Source organism: Nomascus leucogenys, chromosome 1a (genome assembly GCF_006542625.1).
Source record: "Nomascus leucogenys isolate Asia chromosome 1a, Asia_NLE_v1, whole genome shotgun sequence".
NCBI lineage: Eukaryota > Metazoa > Chordata > Mammalia > Primates > Hylobatidae > Nomascus > Nomascus leucogenys.
Genome location: NC_044381.1, coordinates 103,089,044 through 103,102,972, shown reverse-complemented (window position 1 = coordinate 103,102,972; position 13,929 = coordinate 103,089,044). Strand labels below are relative to the sequence as shown.

General features: G+C 41.0%; 1 pseudogene across 1 annotated transcript; it reads left to right on the top strand.

Annotated features, from left to right (window-relative positions):
- The first annotated feature begins 60 nt into the window (after window positions 1-60).
- LOC100581586 lies at window positions 61-422 on the top strand (annotated as a pseudogene). Its single transcript, XR_177822.2, has one exon. The product of XR_177822.2 is annotated as a DET1- and DDB1-associated protein 1 pseudogene (transcript).
- The last annotated feature ends 13,507 nt before the right edge of the window (window positions 423-13,929 follow it).

Sequence of the window (13,929 nt, the reverse complement as noted above, 5' to 3'; positions counted from 1 at the left end):
GTGAGGGTGAAGCCCTCACAGATGGGATTAGTGTCCTTATAAAAGGGGTCCCAGGGCTGTGGTGGCGGCGGTGGAGGCTGAGGCGGCGGCTGAGGCGGCGACGGAGGAAACAGAAGATGGCAGATTTTTTGAAAGAACTGCCTGTCTACAACAAAAGCAATTTTAGTCTATTTCACAGGGACTCCGTGTGCAAAGCCTCGAACCAACGGCCCTCAGTCTACCTGCCCACCCGAGGGTACCCGTCTGAACAGATCATCGTGACCGAAAAGACAAACATCCTCCCGCGCTAACTGCATCAGCAATGGACAAGAAGAGCGCTGCCAAGAAGAGACCCGGAGCAAGTGGAGCTGGAAGGCGCGACCTCGGCGCCCCTCCGCAAGGTGGCGCTGACCCACAGCCCAGAGAGGCACGAGGACACTTAAGACTCTCGACCCCACAGGCGCCTGCTGTCGGGTCTGCTCCTCGGTCGCCCACCCGCCCGCCTCCTGGCCTACCCATCCACACCCTGCGTCCACACCATTTCCAACCTCATAGGAGCTGAGGTATTTATTTTTCTTGAGTTTTTATTTATGCTGTAACCTGTATCAAGCGTTGGTTAAAGGGGACATCAGACCCAGTAGTGTGATGTTGGTAGATGCTTTTTTAAAAAAAACAACATTGTCCCTCTGACCCCTGCCTTCCACCTGGCCAGTTTCCCCACTCCCGCACCCAGTTCTCCTCCAGAGAACCAGAGCGTGCCTGTGAGGGTCTCTAGCGAGGCTTTACTGCGGCCGGGTGGCAGGGGCCGGCCCAGGGCGGCCGCCCCACCAGGACAGCCAAGCGGCCTTATCCGACACTGGTCCAGGCCCTTCAGACTCGGTCTTGTCCCACGTTCGCCCGGAACTCTCTCATGCCCCGACCTCACTCTGAGCTTGCGCGCATGTTGGGGAGAAGTCGGCCCTTGGGATCTTTCTCTTGAGTCACTTTTTCATAGACTCGTTCGTGCTCCGTGTCCACCCAAATAAAAGGGTCTTTCCTACTTGGAAAAAAATAAAAATAAAAAAAATTTTAAAAAGGCGGGAGGCAGAGAGGTCTCCTGCCCCTTTCCCACCATGTGAGGGAGGATACAAGGAGAAGTTGTCAGTCTGCACCCTGGAAGAGGGCTCACACCAAAACTTGACCATGCTGGCACTCTGATCTTGGACTCCTAGTTTCCAAAACATTAGTGAGTATCCATAATGACTGGGCTTCAGAATCATTTGTGAAATTTTAAATAATACAGATGTGAGGATCCTATTCCTAAAGATTCTGAAACAGTAGATTTTAGTGGGGTCTAGAAATCTGTATTAAAAATTTTTTTCAGATAACTGTGTTGTGTTTCCCTGCTTAAAAACCACAGAGAGATGGAATGTGTGTATTGATTAGTGAGAAGAAATAAGCCTATATTATCCAGGACTCTTTTGGTTACAAATGTCAGAAACTCAAACAAACTTGAGAAAAATGAGATTTATTGGTTCACATAAGTGGGAAGTTCAGAGTGGAGCTGGCTAGAGTACTCCATTGGTGCCTTACAGGGGCTCACATGGTGTCATTAGCTTCCTCTCTCTTTCTTTGCTCTTTCTTTCAGCTCTACCAACAGGTCTTTCTGTGCAGTGGGGAAGGTGGCTCCCACAGCTGTAAGCTTTCATTTTTATTGTTCATGATTCAAAAGGAAGGAAGAAGAGAACTTTCCTCTTCCAGTATTCTCATATCAATCTGCATGAATGGGCTCTGGCCATCACCCCTTTGACCAATCACCATGAAAAGGAGGATAGCTGTATGATTAACCAGGAGTCAAGGGGGCTTAGTGATCATCAGTTTTACCAGAACCATATATAATTGGAGAAGCGGCAGTTTTCCATTGGAAACAGTTATGCTGAGGAAATTAAAACACAGATGTCCTCTACTGAGATTCACCTACCTGGATATGTAATGCGAAGACTTGTGTTGATGCTGTAATTTATCATGGATCTTCTTTAGCATTAACTATTTTATCAAATGATGCAAAGTTATTGAGGTCATGTAATTTCAAGTAGGGAAACTTCAGTTTGAGTTATTGTGTAAGGGGTATAGAATGTACTTGTTACAATTTGAAAAATGTGTCTTCTATCTCTCAACTCCGATCTTGATAGGTATGCTAGGTGGCCTTCTAAGATGGCTTGCAATGATCCCCACCTCTTTGTATTCACACCATTATGTAATCCCTTCTCTTTGGGTATGGGCTGAACTTAATGACTTACTTCCAATGAATAGAATACAGCCGAAGTGATGGAATGTCACTTCCAAGATTGGGTTCTAAAATACTACGACTTCCGTCTTGTTGACACTTTTTCTCTTGCCTTTTTGGCTTGCTTGCTTTGATGAAGGAAGTTGCATGTTGGAGAGGCCCGAGTGACAAGCAACTTCAGGCAGCCTCTGGCCAGCAGCTATCATGAAGCTTGCCAACAACCATGTTGGTGAGCTTAGAAGCCCTTTCTCTGGCATTTTAAAATAAATTTTTTAATTTAAATTTTTAGTTAAAAATATTTGTTGTATGTTTAACTTTTGTGGGTACAAAGTTGTTGCATGTATTATGGGTTACATGAGATATTTTGATACAGGCATGCAATGCATAATAAGCACATTAGGGTAAATGGGATATCCATCACCTCAAGTACTTATCCTTTGTGTTGCAAACAATCCAATTACACTCTTTTAATTATTTCAAAATGTGCAATTAAGTTATTTTTGACTATAGTCACCCTGTTGTACTAGCAAATACTAGGTCTCATTCATTTTTTTAAACTATATTTTTGTACCCATTAACCACCCCCACTTCCCTCCACCACCCCCCATTGAAGCAACCATTCTCAGCTTCTGGTAACCATCCTTCTACACCATATTTTCAATTATTTCAATTATTCAATTTTTTCTTAGCTTCCATAAGTAATTGAGAACATATGAAGTTTGTCTTTCCGTGCCTGGCTTATTCTGCTTAACATAATGATCTCTAGTTCCGTCCATGTTGTTGCAAATGATAGGATCTCATTTTTTTATGGCTGAATATACTCCATTGAGTATATGTACCACGTTTTCTTTACGTAGTCATCTCTGGATGGACATTTAGGTTGCTTCTAAATCTTGCAAAAGATGTGTTGTGAATAGTACTGCAACAAACATGGGAGTGCAGATATCTCTTCAGTATACTGATTTCCTTTCTTTGGGGTATATACCTAGCTGTGGGATTGTTGGATCATATGGTAGCTCTATTTTTAGCGTTTCTTTTATTTTCTTTCTTTTCTTTTTTGAGACAGGGTCCCACTCTGTCATTCAGGTTGGAGTGCAGTGGTGCCATTTTGGCTTACTGCAACCTCCACCCCCTGAGGTCTATCGATCCTCCAGCTGTACCTTCCCTAGTAACTGGGACTACAGGTGTGCACCACCATGTTCAACTAATTTTTGTATTTTTTTTTTGTAAAGATGGGGTTTCACCGTGTTTACCAGGCTCATCTCAGACTCCTGGACTCAAGTGATACACCTGCCTCGGCCTCCCTTCTCCCCATGCCTGGCCTATTTTTAGTTTTGTAATGAACCTCCAAACTGTTGTCCATAGTGATTGTACTAATTTACATTCTCACCAACAATGTAAGCGGGTTCCCTTTTCTTCACATTCTTACCAGCATTTGTTATTGCCTGGCTTTGCATAAAAGCCTTTTTAACTGGGGTGAGATGACATCTTACTGTAGTTTAGATTTGCATTTCTCTAATGATCAAAGATATAGAGCACCTTTTTATATACCTGATTGCCATTTGTAAGTATTTTTTGAGAAATATCTAGTCAGGTCTTTTGCCCAGTTTTAAATCCGATTGTTAGATTTTTTTCCTGTAGAGTTGATTGAGTTCCATATACTGGTTATTAATCCATTGTTAGATGAGTAGTTTGCATATGTTTTCTCACACTCTGTGGGTTGTCTCTTCACTTTTTTTATTGTTTCTTTTGCTGTACAGAAGCTTTTAAACTTGATGTGATCCCATTTGTCCATGTTTGGTTTGGCTGCCTGTGCTTGTGCTTACTCAAGAAATATGCCCAGTCTGATGTCCTGGAGAGTTTCCCTAGTGTTTTCTTGTAGTAATTTCATAGTTTGAGGTCTCAGATTTAAGTCTTCAATCATTTTGATTTTTGTAGATGGTGGGAGATAGGGATCTAGTTTTATTCTTTTGCATATGGATATCAAGTTTTCCCAGAACCATTTATTAAAGAGATTGTACTTTCCTCAATGTACATTCTTGGCACCTTTGTCAAGAAAGAGTTTATTGTAGATGTATGGATTTGTCTCTGGGATCTTTATTCTGTTCCACTGATCTATGTGTGTATTTTTATGACAGTACCATGTTGTTTTGGTTACTATACCTCTGTAGGATTATTTAAAGGCAGGTGATGTGATTCCTCCACTTTTTTTTTTTTTGCTTGCAAGAGCTTTGTCTATTCTGAGTCTTTTGTGGTTCCATGTAAATTTTAGGATTGTTTATTCTATTTCTGTGAGGATGGTCATTGGTATTTTGATAGAGATTACACTGAATCTGTAGATTGTTTTGAGTAGTATGGACATTTTAATGATTTTGATTCTTCCAATACATGAACCTGACATATCTTTCCATTTTTTTGGTTTATTCTTCAATTTCTTGCATTAATGTCTTATAGTTTTCATGGTATAAGCCTTTCACTTTTTTGGTTAATTCCTAGGTATTTATTTGTAGCTATTGTAAATGGGACAGCTTTCTTGATTTCTTTTTCAGATTGTTCAATGTTGGCATATAGAAATGCTTCTGCTGATTTTGTATGTTGATTTTTTTTTTTTTTTTTTTTTGAGTTGGAGTCTTTCTCTGTCCCCCAGGCTGGAGTGCAGTGGTGCGATCTCGGCTCACCACAACCTCCACCTCCTGGGTTCACGCCATTCTCCTGCCTCAGCCTCCCAAGTAGTTGGGACTACAGTTGCCCACCACCATGCTCGGCTAATTTTTTGTATTTTTAATAGAGATGGGGTTTCACCGTGTTAGCCAGGATGGTCTTGATCTCCTGACCTCGTGATCTGCCCGCCTCGGCCTCCCAAAGTGCTGGGATTACAGGCTTGAGCCACCGTGCCCGGCCTGTATGTTGATTTTATAACCTCCAACTACTGAATTTGTTTATCAGTTTTAATAGTTTTTTTGTAAAGTCTTTGGTTTTTCTAAATATAAGATCATAGCATCTGCATGCAAGGATCATTCATACTCTTGATTTGCAATTTGGATCCCCTTCATTTCTTTCTTATCTGATTGCTGTCGATAGGACTTCCAGTATTATGTTGAAAAAAAGTTGTGAAAGTGGGCATCCTTGTCATGTTCTTGATCTTAGAGGAAACACTTTCAGTTTTTCCCCATTGAGTATGATTCTAGCTATGGGTTTGTTACATATGGCTTTTATTTTGTTGAGGTATATTCCTTCTATTTCCAATTTTTTTGAGGGTTTTTTTTTTTTTATCTTGAAGGGATGTTGAATTTTATCAAATGCTTTTTCAACATCAGTTGAAATGATCATGTGGTTTTTGCCCTTCATTCTGTTGATATAATGTATCACATTAATTGATCTACATATGTTGAACTATCCTTGCATTCCTTGGCAAACTCTACTTGGCCATAATGAATGACCTTTTTAATGTTTTGTGAATTTTGCTTTCCTAGTATTTTGTTGAGGATTTTTGCATCAATATTTATCAGTGATATTGACCTATAGTTTTCTTTTTTTTTGATGTGGTGTTGTCTGGTTTTGGTAACAGTAATAGTGGCCTCATAGAATGAGTTTGGAAGTAGTCTTTCCTCTTCTATTTTTCCGAATAGTTTGAGTAGGATTAGTATTAGTTCTTTAAATGTTAGGTAGAATTTAGCAGTGAAACTATAAAATCCAGGGCTTTTATTCAGTGGGAGTCTTTTTATTATGGCTTTGATCTCATTACTTGTTAACGGTCTGTTCAGGTTTTAGATTTCTTCATAGTTAAGTCTTTGTAGGTTGTATGTGTCTAGGAATTTATCCATTTCTTCTAGGTTTTTCAGTTTATTGGCATATAATTGCTCATAGTAGCCACTTACGATCCTTTAAATTTTTGTGGTATTGGTTGTAATGTCCCTTTTTCATCTCTGATTTTATTTATTTGGGTCTTATCTCTTTTTTTTATTGGTTAGTTTGTGTAAGGCTTTCTTGATTTTGTTTATTTTTTCAAAAAAAAAAATAGGCCGGTGGTGGTGGCTCATGCCTGTAATCTCAGCACTTTGGGCGGCCGAGGTGGGTGGATCACCTGAGGTCAGGAATTTGAGATCAGCCTGGCCAACATGGTGAAACCCCATCTCCACTAAACATACAAAAATTAGCTGGGTGTGGTGGTGCACACCTGTAGTCCCAGCTACTTGGGAGGCCAAGGCAAGAGAATTGCTTGAACCTGGGAGGTGGGGGTTGCAGTGAGCCGAGATCCTGCCACTGCACCCCAGTCTGGGCAACAGACCAAGTCTCCATCTAAAAAAAAAAAAAAAAAAAATGACTTTTCATTGATTTTTGTACTGTTTTCTTCACTTTAAATTCATTAATTTCTGCTCATATCTTTATTATTTCTTTTCTACTAATTTGTGTTTGCTTTCACTTTTCTAGTTTTTTAAGGTGCATCATTAGGTTGTTTATTGAAAAATTTTCTTCTTTTTTGGCATAAGCACTTATAGCTATAAACTTCCCTGTCAGTACTACTTTCTTTATGTCCCACAGGTTTTGGCATGTTGTGTTTCCCTTATTTGTTTCAATAAATTTTTCAGTTTCCTTCTTAATTTTTTCATTGACCCACTGGTAATTCAGAAACATATTGCTTAATTTCTGTATGTTTGTATAGTTTCCAAAATTCCTCTGGTTATTGATTTCTAGTTTTCTTCTATCATAGTCAGAGAAGATGCTTGCTGTTATTCCAATTTTTTGATGTGTTTTGTGTTGTAATGTATGGTCTATCTTTGAGAATTATCCATGTGCTGAGAAAAAGAATGTGTATTCTGTAGTCATTGGATGAAATGTTCTTTAAATATCTATTGGGTGCATTTGTTCTAGAGTGCAAATTAAGTCCAATGTTTTCGTCTTGATTTTCTGTCTGGAATATCTGTCCAGTGCTGAAAGTGGGGTGTTGAAGTCTCCAGCTAATACTGAATTTGAGTCTCTCTCTCTTCAGCTCTAATAATATTTGTTTTACATATCTTGGTGCTCCAGTGTTGGGTGCATACATATTTAAAATTGTTATACCCTCTTGCTGAATTGACCCCTTTATTATTATATAGTGATCTTCTTTGTCTCTTCTTATAGTTTTATCTTGAAATCTATTTTGTTTGATATAAGTATAGTAACTCCTGCTCTTTTTTGTTTTCCATTGGCATGGAATATGGTCTTATTTTTATATACTGTTAACCAGTCTATGTCTTTTTTTTTTTTTTGAGATGGAGTCTCGCTCTGTCACCCAAGCTAAAGTGCAATGGCATGACTTTGGCTCACTGTAACCTCCACTTCCCAGGTTCAAGCAATCCTCCCGCCTCAGCCTCCTGAGTAGCTGAGACTGTAGACGTATGCCACCACACCTGGCTAATTATTATGTTTTTAGTAGAGATGGGGTTTCACCATGTTGGCCAGGCTGGTCTGGAACTCCTGACTTCAAGTGATCTGCCCACCTCGGCCTCCCAAAATGCTGGGATTACAGGCAGGAGCCACCCAGCCCAGCTTCAGGCTATGTCTTTTGATTGGAGAGTTTAGTTCATTTACATTCAATGTTATTATTAAAAAGTAAGATCTTACTCCTGCCATTTCATTATTTGTTTTCTGGTCTTTGCTTTCTTTTTTTTCTTTCTTTTCTTTTTCTTTCCTTTTTTCTTGTCTTCCTTTTAGTGAAGGTGATTTTCTGTGGTGGTATGATTTAATATCTTGCTTTTTATTTTTTGTGTATCTGTTGCATGATTTTTGATTTGAGGTTACCATGAGGCTTTAAAATACTATCTTATAAACCATTATTTTAAGTTGATAACAACTTAACAGTGTTTACATAAACACACAAGTGAAAAGAAAACTAATAAAAACTTGACACCTTAACTTCCTCCCCCCCGCTGGGTTTTTTTTTTAAATGGAGTTTCCCTCTTGTTGCCCAGGCTGGAGTGCAGTGGCGCAGTCTCGGCTCGCTGCAATGTCCACCTCCCGGGTTCAAGTGTTTCTCCTGCCTCAGCCTCCTGAGTAGCTGGGATTACAGGTATGCAACAACACACCCTGCTAATTTTTTTTTTTGTATTTTTGTAGAGACGGGGTTTCACCATGTTGGCCAGGCTGGTCTCCAACTCCTGACCTCAGGTGATCAGCTCACCTCAGCCTCCCAAAGTGCTTGGATTACAGGCATGAGCCACTGCAACCAGCCCCTCACCCTGCTTTTTAACTTTTTGTTGTTTCTATTTGTAGCTTACCATACTGTCTGTGACTTAAAAAGTTGTAGTTTTTTTTTTATTGTTTCGTTGTTTAGTCTTTTAACTTAGGATAAGAGTAGTTTACACACCACAGTCATATTGTTATAATATTCTGTGTTTTTCTATGCACTTACTATTACCTATGAGTTTTTTTATTTTCAGATAATTTCTTATTGCTCATTAACATCCTTTTCTTTCTGATTTAAGTACTCCCTTTACCATTTCTTGTAGTACAGGTCGGGAGTTGATGAAATCCCTCAGCTTTTGTTTGTCTGGGAAAGTCTTTATTCCAGCTTCGTGTCTGAAGGATATTTTCGCTGAATATACTATCCTAGGAGGAAAGTTTTTTCCTTTGGCACTTTAAATATGTCATACCATTCTCTATTGGCCTATAAAGTTTCTACTGAAAAGTCTGCTGCCAGACATATTAGAGCTCCATTTCATGTTGTTTATTTTCTCTTGCTGCTTTTAGCGTGCTTTCCTTTACATTCACCTTTGGGAATTTGATTATTAATTGCTTGGAGGCAGTCTTCTTTGGGTTAAATCTGCTTCATGTCTTATAACCTTGTTGTACTTGGATACTGATTTATTTTGCGAGGTTTGGAAAATTCTGTGTTATTGTCCCTTTTAATAAACTTTCTAACCCCCCCTCTTTCTCTACCTCCTCTTTAAGACCAACAACTCTTAGATTTGCCCTTTCGACGCTATTTTCTTTTGAGACGGAGTTTCACTCTTATTGCCCAGGCTGGAGTGCAATGGCATGATCTTGGCTCACCACAACCTCCGCCTCCTGGGTTCAAGCCGTTTTCCTGCCTCAGCCTCTCCAGTAGCTGGGATTACAGGCATGTGCCACCATGCCCAGCTAATTTTGAATTTTTAGTAGAGACGGGGTTTCTCCATGTTGGTCAGGCTGGTCTTGAACTCCTGACCTTAGGTGATCCACCCTGCTTGGCCTCCCAAAGTGCTGGGATTACAGTCGTGAGCCACCGTGTCTGGCCGATGCTGTTTTCTAGATCTTGTAGGCATGCTTTTTTTTTTTTTAAATTTCATTTGTCTCCTTTTACTGTCTATTTTAAAATAGCCTGTCTTTAAGCTCACCCATTCTTTCTTCTGCTTTTTCAGTACGTCAATTGCATTTTTCAACTCCAGAATTTCTTTTTGATTCTTTTTATTTAAATATCTTTCTTCAGTTTATCTGATAGAATTCTGATTTTTTTTGCTCTGCTTGAATTTCTTTGATTTTCCTCAGCACAGTTATTTTGAATTCTTTGCCTGAAATGTTTCATGTCTCTGTTTCTTCAGAATTGGTTCCTGGTGCCCCGTTTAGTTCATCTGGTGAGGCCATGTTTTCCTGGATGGTCTTGATGCTTGTGGATGTTTGTCTGTGTGTGGGCATTAAACAGTTGGGCAATTATTGTAGTTTACAGAGTCTGGGTTTGTTTGTATCCATCCTTCTTGAGAAGGTCTCCCAGCTATTCAAAATCACTTGGGTGTCATGGTCTAAGCTGTATTGGCATTAGGAGGCACCCCAAGCCCAATAATGCTATGGTTCTTGCAGACTCATAGAGGTAGCACTTTGATAGTCTTGGATAAAATCTGGAAGAATTCTCTGGATTACCAAGTGGAGACTCTTGATCTTGTCCCTTACGTTCTCTCAAGGAAATGGAGTTTCTCTCTCTGTGCTGAGCCGCCTGGAGCTGGGGGTGGGGTAACATAAGTAGCCCTATGGCCACCACCATTGGAATTATGCTAGGTGAGACCTGAAGCCCACACAGTACGGAGTCTTGCCCAAGGCCCACTGTAATCACTATCTGGCTACCACCTATATCTTCTCATGGCCTGGGGGGCTCTACGATGCACAGGTGGTGAAGCCAGCCAGGCATATGTCCTTCCCTTTAGGGCGATGAGTTCCCCCAGGCCCTGCGGGGGTCCAGAGATGCCATTTGGGAGCCAGGGACTAGAGTCAAAAACCTTAGGTGTCTACCTGATGTTTATTGTACTGTGGTTGATGTGGTGCTCAAACCATAAGACGTGGTCCTTCTCACTCTTCCCTCCCCTTTCCACAGGCAGAGGAAGCTCATCTATGGCTACTGCCACTACAAGTCCACAGGGAGTAATGCCCTGCTAACACTGATGTTCATTAAGACCGAAGGGTTCTTAAGTCAGCTTGTGGTAGATGCTGCCTGGCCTGGGTCTCACCCTTCAGGACAGTGGGCTCGCCTCTGGCCCAAGGTAGGTCCAGAATTACTGTCCAGGAGCCAAGGCTTTGAATCAGGGACCTCAAGAGCCCGCTTGATTGATGCTCTACCCCACTATGGCTGAGTGTGTACCTAAGATGCAAAAGTCCCCTTTACTTTTCTCTCTACTTTTCTCAAGCATAAGGAGTCTTTCCCCATAGCCACCATTACTGGAAATGTGCTGAGTCTCATTTGAAGCCAGCTAGTCTCAGAGTCTCACAGAAGGCCCACTGCATACCCAGGTATTACTGGTATCGCTGGTTATTTGGAGCTTAAGAGCTCTTCAATCCTCTGACATCTTGATTGCAGCCTTTGAGAGACCCTGGGCCAGAGGATCCAGCTATTGCCATGCTTAAATTTCCAACCCAAATGTAACTGTGAGATAAATGTTGTTTTAAGCCACTAATTTTTTAAATTATTGTATTAATTTTAACAGATAATACAATAAGGGGTTATAAAATAAAAATTTTGATATTATAATAATATACTTCATGGATTATTGTGACATGGTGGAATGCACTTACCCTCTTAGACCTGAGTTCTTTTTATCCAGTGATGACTCTTGAGTTGCATCTTCCTCGTGAGTCTCCTTTGTTAGTCAGAGCTGGATTTCTGTGCTTCCTTTGCACAGAAAAGTGCTTTTCTGTCTTCTGAGTTATATTGCTTCTTACCCCATATATGTTAATTCGGTCTCAGGCCAGAACTAGGGTGAGGCAAGAGAGAAGCTTAGGGCACAAAATATAAGGAGGCCCTCGGTGTCTCATTTAGCTCACCCTAGTCCTGTCCCTGATCCAGTCAAAATAGAGCTGATTTTGTGACTTGGCTCATACTCTTATGAAGTTATCTCTATTTGTGATGGTGTCCTAATGCTCCTCTAGAAATTCAACTTTGTCCTGTACACAAGCATAGGTAGATATCTAGTGTGTATATGTCTGTGTGTGGCAGGTGTGTGTTTGTGTACATTTATTTTCCTATACTTTCTGCCCTCTGCTCATCCTTTTCTAAGTGTCCCCTACCCATGTGAACAAAAGTGGATATTCTGGTTGGCTAGGGCCCAAGGCATTCACTGGCACCTGCATTACTTTTAGGAAGGTATTATGGATTGGATATTTGTCACTACCCCCACCCCCAAATTCCTATGTTGAAATCATAATCCCCAAAGTGATGATATTAGGAGGTGGGTCCTTTTCAAAGGTGATTAGGTCATGAGGGAGGAAACCTCATGAATGAGATCAATGACGTTAGAAAATAGGACCAAGGGAACTTGTTTGCCCCTTCCACCATGTGAGAATGGCACAAGAAGTCAGAAGTCTGTAATCTGAAAGAGGGCCCTCACCAGAACCTGACCATGCTGCCTCCCTACTCTTGAGCTGCCAGCCTCCAGAACAGTGAGAAATAAATTTCTGTTGTTTATAAGTCCCCCAGTCTGTCGTGCTATGTTAAAGAAGCCCAAACTAAGATGGCAGGGTATTGTGCTTTAAATATCAGTACTTATGCATGGTATTCTATTTTGTTCTGCCTACCTTCCCATGGTAAGCACACCCAAGCAGGCCCTGCCCTTTTAGAACAAGGCAGACATCTTTCTCTTCTTTTGTATTTTTAATTGCTGTGTTGAACTGTCTAGACAAGATCTGTGTTTTTCCTTTTCCCCATTCCAGGTCTACAACTGGGTCATGGCATAATGCCAGAGTCTGTTTTCTCTGCAGGCCTTGCCATTTTAGATTTAGGGGAGAATACAGGAAGCCCCATTTAAGCCTCCAGGACTAAGCCACGTTCCTCAATCCAGTTTCTGTCAACTCTCAACACTGGGAGTTATTGGAGTCCAGTTTGGCTGTTAATAAAGCCGTAATTTTCCCACTGGTTACTGTTTCCTAAATATAGCTCTCCTGGTTGGAAAACATATAGGCAGGAGAGGTGAGTGGTAGGGCATGTTTTGAACCTAACAGCAGACTAATGCCATCCAAACCCCACTTTGCATTCCTAAATATTGCTGTTCATTGTGGGGCTGAGTGAGCATAAACAGGGGGCCTGGAATTTGGAGTCAAAGTGCTATGTGGGAAGACTTTGGCTTTTGTGTGGTGTGCAGCAGCTGGCCTAAATTGTGGCAGCCCAGCTGCAGCAGATGCTATTGCTGGAATGGGGCCCAGGCTGGATTTGGCAAGAAAAAGGGTTCATTCTGGGGTCAAGGTAGGCTTGACTGAGACCGCAGCCTGAGCATGCAGCGATCTGGTCTTGAGAGGGGAAAGAAGTACTTCCTTGAGGCAAGAAGAACCTCTTAAGTGGCTGTAGACTTAAAGAGGCAGCTTCAAATATTGTGAGCAGAGTATATAGGGAAAGGATGAACTCTTACTAGGGCCAGAGACAACTAACTTCAAAATGGCACAGCTTTGGTGCTCAGGGTTTTTAGAGATGCATCTTGCTATTATGCAGCACCAGCCCCCTTTGTTCTCTGCTTTCCTTTCTGGTCTTTCAGCAAGGGCCAACAGATTGTTTTGTTCTTCAGGGAAGATCAGCTAATTTGCAGTGGGAAACCAGATAGTAACAAGGAATTTTTATTTGCTTGGATTTTTATTTTTGGATGCTGCCCTTGGCATGGTGAAGATTAACCAAGCAATCACGAATTAAACAGCAGAGGAAAACAATGTTTTGGTGAGAAGCAATTGGCAGAAATCGTTGCTTCTCCTTGGGTCCTTGAGGATAAAAGTAGACTACAGCTTCTCAGGTTACCAATTCCTTGAGTTTCTGTAAGCCTTGAGTTTAATTGAATTCAGTTATGTTTAATTTCATAAACTGTAGCCTCAAATGTTTAGCATGGTGTGACTGGCATACTGGCAAGATAGAACCACAAAGAATTTCTCATTTTTTTCTTTTGCTTTTTCTGTCTATCTGCCTTCTCTCAGATAACACCAAATCTCTGCTATAGTACATGGCTGGCAACAGCAATGTAGGAACTTTGCTTTGTCTTGGGAAATGCCACTGGGGCAGCTGTCACATTTGTTCTAAATTTTGGGGGGTTTGGGAGTAGCATTGATACTCATGTGTCTTACTGATATTTTCAAGCTGAAAAATTAGACATGTAAGAAATGAGGGTGGTATCAATTTAACTTTGGTGGTGCTGAAGGAATGACATTCATTTTAGGGGACGACCATTGGGCAGAAAAGAGATTGAAAGGGAAGAACTATAGGCTCT